Consider the following 8,277-nt stretch of genomic DNA (forward strand, 5'->3'; position numbering starts at 1 on the left):
GTACTTCAAAGAATAAGGAAGAGAAAAAGAGAGTATCCTAATTTTATGGGGTAATGACGTCAAGGGTATTTGCTTTTCTCATTTGATTTGTCATTGTCTATTTAAAATAAATTCTTTTCTATGATATAGGGCTTGATCGTGGTTTGGTTGAATCATCAACACTACAAGCGTACGTGTAACATGGGATTGCAACACTAGAATGGGCTGCATGCCTTAATCCCTATGCTGACTGTGTGAGGGTGCCTTAGTCCATATGTTGACGACGAGGGATATACATACCTTATAATCATTGTGGTCTCAATGTCATATATATTTGTGGATCGTTTTAAAGCAATCCATTTATATATATATATATATATATATATATATATATATATATATATATATATATTTCAGATTTTCCAAAATATCAATGTGAAAAATCTAGTTGGCTTTTTACAACACAAGATTGCTTTATATAAATCTTAAGGTATGACATTAAGACTAACATGCCGAGAAATGTATATTTTAGCAAATGACATGTTAAGACATGCATGTCATTAAGTTGTATTTATAAAAATTGATCTACCTATAAATAAATAAAGGAGTGAATAAAAAAAAAAATTTGATCATCTCCACGTTTTTCTTTTTTAAATTTTCATTACCTACAAATGGGAATAAAAAAATACAAAAAGACGTTCCTTGAGATTTTTAAAATTTGGTTGAATATAGGATTCCCATTAGGATTCTGACAAACCAAACATATGTTAAAGACAACTACACTTTCATCGTCTAGATTTAATAATATGTTTGACAATAAAACGTCGTGTCACAAAGGGGGAATCTACACAAATTGGATGGATACTTGATCATGGAAAGCTTATTTTAGTGAGGCTTACATGCACGTTCTGAAATATAAGAGTAATAAAATAAGCAAGGCAACAGTAGATAAACGTGACCAATGAAGCAGCCGCCATGTTGACTGTTGGATGAAGCAGCTTGCCCTGTTGAATGTTGGTCATCCACGCTTAGTCATGAAAACCGTGACATTTACGAATTCAGTCTTCTCTCTGGTCATGCGATCAGCAACAATCTTTTTGTACCTGCCGAACACTTCCTCTATTATTCCGTCACCGAAGTGGCTTACAAGCAATGGCTCTGCAACTGCTCTCATCAACTTGGCCACGTTGTATCCACCATCTTTATGAGCATCTGATGGGCAGAATTCACCGTGGTACGCATTCCAGTTCACTTCAGAAACCTCCAGCCGATTTATGGTGTAGGATCCTTCCTTTTCAACCTCACATTTTACTTCAGCTGGGGAAGGTGTATATTGAGGAATATTGAAGGAATCCATCTTCTCCTCATCTATGAGCCCCTGCATTTAAAAATGGTTAATTAATTTACATGCAATTTCATATATAGTTACCACACAGGTGCTGTTGCTGAATGATTTGATCTATACAAATTGGCAACATTAAGGGATGAAAGAATTAAAACTGTACCTCTGAAACCATATCATTGAGAGCCACAGCTAAGAGCTCCCAGATATAGCAACATTCTTTGCTAGAGGGATCTTCACTTCTTCTTCCTAAAAATGTTAAAACCACAGTCCCTCCTCCTAGTAGTTCCTCCGACCGACACCTGAGAAACATGGAGAAATCGCCTTGGAATTGCTCATAGTATGCTTTAAGCACGCTTGGTGGGCTCCAACTGGCCATGTAAATATTCCCTTTGTTACTCTCCAGCCCTCGAGGAACCTGACGAACAATTGAAATTTCTAACTCACTTGCTTTCTTTTTGGTTTCTAATAAATCATCATAAGCCAGTATTTTTAATTAAAAGCAAAGAGTCACCTGAGACAACCATTGGAGACTGTAAGAAGAATGGACAAAATGAAGACTTTTGCTGGGGAAGAGCCTGCCGTAGAAAGAGCCTGGAACTCCGGTTACAAAACATGATTCAGCGCCTGCTCCCATTGTTTTCTGAAGATCTTTTTGGAACTTGGGCAAGGATTTGAAAATGGTGTTGAAATCATTTCCCGGCAGATCGTTCAAAAACACTTGAATTTCGGGCAATTGATGCCCCATTTTCTTCCCCACCTTGTCCACCGTAGTGACAACTTCCAAGACTGCAAAAAAAGTGTCGGGTCAAGAAGAACAGCCCAAGTCTGCGATGCATAGGCTGGCCGGAAAGTTGTTGCAGTAGAGATTTGTTATGGCGTCCTCGATTATAGGCTTTGTCAGGGATATTACTTTTTTCTGCACCATTAAAGTGGAACTTGTCATAATTGAAAACTTTTCAGAAAAACGGCAGTATATTGTACCTGCGTGATAAAAACACAAAATCTGGAAGTGCATGGGTGCTACAGATCAATCAGCATGTCTTGACTATTTATTCTTTAATTTAAGAAAAGGAAACAGTGCATATATATAATATATGCATGTCAGCTGATGCTTAAATATCGAAGAAGAATTAAATTTAGCAAGAGACACACCTATGAAAGTTTTAGAAACTGGGTTTTAGAAAAACCAATATTTCTCATTGTCTATTAGAAAAGGTGATCCATCTTTGTACACTGACGTTTTCTTATATTTATATCTACAACAACCTAATTAACTAACTTCCTTCTTCGAGATGTTCTTAACCGGCTTCTGTTTGTTGCAGCTAACCTTGGTTTGTTGCACCTAATCTCGGTTTGTAGCAGCTGATCCCGGACACTTACTTTCTTGTTGATCAGCTAGGTATCGTCTATCATCCCCCTGCAAGCTCACAGGGGAGGGAACAACAGAAAGCTTCGTTCTAAAACTAAGGAACTGGGAGCTTGAAATATCTTTAGTGAAAATGTCAGCAACTTGTTCAGCGGAAGAAAGATACTGAATGATGAGCTGTTTACGAAGAACATGATCCCGTATAAAGTGAAGATCCATTTCAATGTGTTTGGTCCTAGCATGGAACACGGGATTTGCAGCCAAGTGAGCTGCACTTTTATTATCACACCAAAGTAGAGGTGGAGAGAAGGAAGAGAGACAAAGTTCTTGTAGAACATATTGAATCCAAATAATCTCTGAAGTAGCAGACGCAAGAGCACGATACTCAGATTCTGCACTGCTGCGAGACACAACCTTCTGTTTGTTGGAAGACCATGACACTAAATTCAGACCAAGGAAGATGCCATAGCCACCGGTGCTTCTTCTGTCATCTGGACAAGATGCCCAGTCGGCATCAGTATATCCATGAATATCCAACGAGGTGGATTGTTGCATCTGAATGCCATAGGATAAAGTGCCTTTGAGATATCGCAAAATCCGTTTCACAGCAAGCCAATGAGTAGTAGTGGGTGTAGCCATGAATTGACAAGCTTTATTAACAGAAAAAGAAATGTCCGGTCTGGTAAGGGTAAGATACTGAAGCGCACCAACCGTTCTGCGATATAAGGTGGCATCCGAGAGAGGTTCACCATCAAGATGAGATAATGTTTGTCCTAACAATCCCGGAGTAGTAGCAGGCTTGGATTCTAACATGGCTGTGCGAGATAAGAGGTATTGTGTGTACTTATGTTGACTGAGATGAAACATAGTACCAAAACGAACTACTTCAATGCCTAAAAAATAATTGACATAGCCTAGGTCACGAAGAGCAAAAGAAGAATTGAGCCGAGTAATAAATGACGAAACCTGAGCTGAATTGCTGTCAGTTACTAGTATGTCGTCTACATAAATGAGGAAAATAAGGACATCATGTGTTGAATGGTGAATAAACATCGAGCTGTCAGCTCGAGAAGCTTGAAATCCCCAGCTAAGAAGTGAAGTGCTGAGTTTGGTATACCATGCCCGGGGGGCCTGCTTAAGGCCATATAAAGCCTTGTTAAGCTTGCAAACATGAGAAGGAAATTGAGAATTGATAAAGCCCGAGGGTTGATGCATAAACCCATGCTCTTCAAGATCTCCATGGAGAAAGGCATTCTGAACATCAAGTTGGTGAATTGACCAGTTAAATGAGAGTGCAACTGCAAGTATAATGCGGATAGTAGAAGCCTTGACAACTGGACTAAAAGTCTCAAAATAATCGAGACCCAGAGTTTGAGTAAATCCTTGTGCAACTAACCAGGCCTTATAGCGATCAACTGTTCCATCGGGTTTATATTTGAGTTTGTAGACCCATTTACAACCAAGTATATTGCCATTGGAGGGTGGTGGAACTAGATGCCATGTGTTGTTTCTTTGGAGAGCAGAAAACTCTTTTTCCATGGCAAGAACCCAATTTGAATCTTTAACAGCCTATGTGAATGTAGTAGGTTCAGAGATGTGAGATGAGAAGTAAACCTTCTTCTTGCTGATGCCATTCTTTGCACGTGTGACCATGGGATGCTGATTAGTAGGGTGAGGTTTAGAAGTGGAGATGTCAGCAAAAGGAACTTGTATCAGGTCTGGTAAAGAAGTAGCGGAGGAAGGCATATTAGTTAACAGTGGGCTTGATGTGGAAGGAGTTGTATGGGAAGGTAGTGAGGACACGAGAGGAGATGAGCAAGGAAGAAGGGTTGGAGTGGGGACAGTAACTACAGATGAGGATTGATCCGGAGTAGACTGAAATGGGAACACCGTTTCATGAAACACAACATGCCTAGTAATATAGAGACAGCCTGACAATGGGTCAAGACACATATAGCCTTTGTGATTGGAACTATAGCCAAGGAAAATGCATTGACTGGAGCGATAGGAGAGTTTATTTTTGTTGTATGGTCGAATATAAGGGTAGCATAAGCAACCGAAAATTTTAAAGATGTGATAATTTGGTGATTTTCCAAAAAGAATTTGAAAGGGAGATTGATAATTAAGAACCTTAGTAGGTAGCCAATTTATAAGGAAAATAGTTGTATGAAATGCATATAGCCAAAACTTGAAAGGTAAGGATGTAGTGGCTAATAGAGCAAGACCAGTTTCAATTATATGTCGTAATTTGCGCTCCGCTCAACCATTCTATTCAGGTGTGTATGGACAAGAAAACTGACTTTTAATACCATGCGTAGCAAGATATGAAGAGAAGCCTTTAAATTCACCACCATTATCAGACCGTAAACATTGTATTCGAGAATTAAACTGATTTTCAACTAGACTTTTGAACTTTATGAATATAGATAATGCTTGATCTTTTCTGTGCAATGAATAAATCCAAGAGAAACGAGAGAAATCATCAACAAACAAAATGAAGTAGCGTGCACCAGTTGTGGACGGAATGGAAGCAGGGCCCCAAAGATTAGCATGAAGTAAAGCTAAAGGATGAGAAGCTCTAGAAACAGACACATTGAAAGGCAATTTATAACTTTTTGCAAATTGATAAGCACAACAGACATTGTTTTTATGGCATTGATGTGAAATATTACAAGAGGTAAGATTGTGTTTCAAGATATTATCAGCAGGGTGTCCAAGCCGAGAATGCCAAAGTGTAGTTGTGGTTGTTAAAGAAAGATTGGAAGACCTGTCATAACTGGAAGAAACAAAAGCTGCAGGTGAAGGCACAAATCTGGCAGGGAATCTATATAAGCCATGTTCAAGACTTCCTTGAAGAAGTATCTTCTTGGTGACCTGATCCTTGACAAAAAAGAATCGAGGATGAAACTCAAAGAAAGCATTATTATCGGCACAAAACTGTGAGACACTAATGAGATTAGTAGCAATATCAGGAACGTGAAGTACTTGTCTCCATTGAAAGGTTTTAGAAGAGGAAGGAAAGAAAGTAGTGCCTATATGTAAAATACGAAGGTGCTTACCATTCCCAACAATCACCTTGTCATTACCCATGTATGGTTGTACATCTGAGAGTGGATCAACACTTTGTGATAGGTGATGTGTAGCACCAGTGTCAAAAAACCATGCCTCATCAGATATAGTGGAAGAAGATGCCATCATAGCTTGCACTTGATTCTTGGCATTTGGTTTATTGGTTTGAACAGTGTCCATATTAGTGTTGTAGCCTTGGAAGTTAATATCAAACCTGTGGTAGCAGCGAACCACGGTGTGGCCAAACTTGCCACAAAGCTGGCACTGTGGTCGATGCTGAGATGATTGCGAGCGCCCACCTTTTGTACCTCTTCTTGTGTTGAACCCAAACTGCCTATTTTGACCAGAGGATTTTTTATTGTTAAAATGTTGATATTGTGGTGTAGCAAGATTAGTAGAGATGATGTTATCTTCTGCAACTGAATTCTGAAAGCTAAGTCGTTGTTCATGGGTGAGTAAAATGCTGTGTACAGAGTGGAGAGACATCTCATCTTCACGTGCTGTAAGAGAGGCTACTATGGAGTTGTAGTCTGCCCCAAGACCTCTAAGAAGTTGGAGGATCTGATCTCTATCAGTCACAAGTTCTCCAATGGCCGCCAAATTATCGGCCAAACTCTTTAGTTTAAGAATGTATTCCATCATTGTCAATGACCCTTTCCTTGTGGTTTGGAACTCTAGGCGTAGTTGCATCACCCTAGCCCTTGAAGAAGCCGAAAAGATTCGTTCTAAAGCAAACCAGGCTGCATGAGAGGATTGATAGCCAACTATCTAGCCCATGATTTCAGGAGTGAGTGAGAAGTAGATCCAGCTAAGGATCATGCGATCGAATCGTCGCCATATAACAAAATCTGGGTTTGTTTCTCCAGAACTTGTTTTTTGAGGTGGACAAATTTTCAGACCTTCGATATGATCTTCAAAACCATTGGCAAAGATAACGTTCTCCATTTGTGTTCTCCAAAGAATGTAATTGTTTCTATCAAGTTTGATCGACAATGCATGATTCAGCATCTGCATTGTTTGAGTAGCACCGGTAGATGAAGGTAGGGTACCAGCTTGTAACCCTGATGACTGTGTTGAACTCATCATGAATAGAATGGAGGTTATCTACAAAGAACTAAAACTGATATGAAGAAGAAGAAGAAGTCTTGTAAAAAAAAAATACCAAAGCTTTGATACCATGAAAGTTTTAGAAACTGGGTTTTAGAAAAACCAATATTTCTCATTGTCTATTAGAAAAGGTGATCCATCTTTGTACACTGACGTTTTCTTATATTTATATCTACAACAACCTAACTAACTAACTTCCTTCTTTGAGACGTTCTTAACCGGCTTCTGTTTGTTGCAGCTAACCTTGGTTTGTTGCACCTGATCTCGGTTTGTTGCAGCTGACCCCAGACAGTTACTTTCTTGTTGATCAGCTAGGTATCGTCTATCAACCTAAACTAATGAGTTTTTTGCGTAACTGGTGTCCCCATTTCCTCCCTTCATGCAAAGCACTTGAGCTACTTCCATCTCTTTCTTCCTGCCTCTTCGCTGATTGCTTCCTCTCAGTTGGAATGTGGATTATGTTGAAGGAGATGCTCCCCATTTATAGAACTTGGAGCCACATCTTAGTGGAATTAATTTTTTTCATCTTCTATGGGCTCTACTTCCACCGAACCCCCGCTTGGCACTAGTGGAATTGATAATTCAGGACTGATGTCACATTGTGGGTAGTCTTGAGTCCTGACATCCACTAGAAGATAGCACGCCACATGCTGTCCACTAGTATCCGGGTGGGTCCATGCTACCTATTCAAATATCTAGGTCGGCAACACTTCTGGGAAGAGCTCTACAAAATAAAAATAGAAATACTTTAAAATCATTCTAAAAAATAATCTATTTTTAAATACAAAATCATTAAAACAGACTAAAACTTAAACCTAAAAGATTCGATTCATAATTTATATCATACACTTTCTCGTACCAAACATATGGTAAACCTTATTGGCAAGATGAGGGCGAATCTGCCTATGACAGTGATTTTTTTTTTTTTATAAATATTTCTCCATTTTAAAATTACTTTTCATACATTTTTATGATTTATTTTATCATTTGTTAAAGTGGTAAGCAATCATCAAGTACACAAAATAATTATTTATTTTATTTATTTATATTATATCTTCAACTTTAAGAGTGAATTACTTTAACAAAGGATAAAATAAGTACAAGGACATGAGTCTACTTTATTTTAACATTGACGCCTCAGTTATAGTATGAACATTAGACCATGTCTCAGGGAAAAAGTCTAAAATTTGTTCTCACTGAGAAATGTAAAAGCGAGAAAGTGTGAGAAAGGGTGAGAAAATGTAAAACTGATGGAGCTTTTTACAGTTGTCTGCGACAACATGGGAGACTTATTGCATTGAGTATTGTTCTAATTGGCTCGATATGCCATCATTGTCCCACCCATTAAAATCTCCAGATTGTTAGATGGTACCGTACTGAATACGATAAGAAAACTTTAACTTTTTGAGGC

At 38.6% G+C, this 8,277-nt stretch overlaps 1 pseudogene; it reads right to left on the reverse strand.

Annotated features, from left to right (window-relative positions):
* Positions 1–744: 744 nt before the first annotated feature.
* On the reverse strand, positions 745–7,334 carry LOC100247952 (S-adenosyl-L-methionine:benzoic acid/salicylic acid carboxyl methyltransferase 3-like; annotated as a pseudogene).
* Positions 7,335–8,277: the final 943 nt, after the last annotated feature.

The sequence above is a fragment of the Vitis vinifera genome, chromosome 4 (assembly GCF_030704535.1).
Source record: "Vitis vinifera cultivar Pinot Noir 40024 chromosome 4, ASM3070453v1".
Taxonomy (NCBI): domain Eukaryota; kingdom Viridiplantae; phylum Streptophyta; class Magnoliopsida; order Vitales; family Vitaceae; genus Vitis; species Vitis vinifera.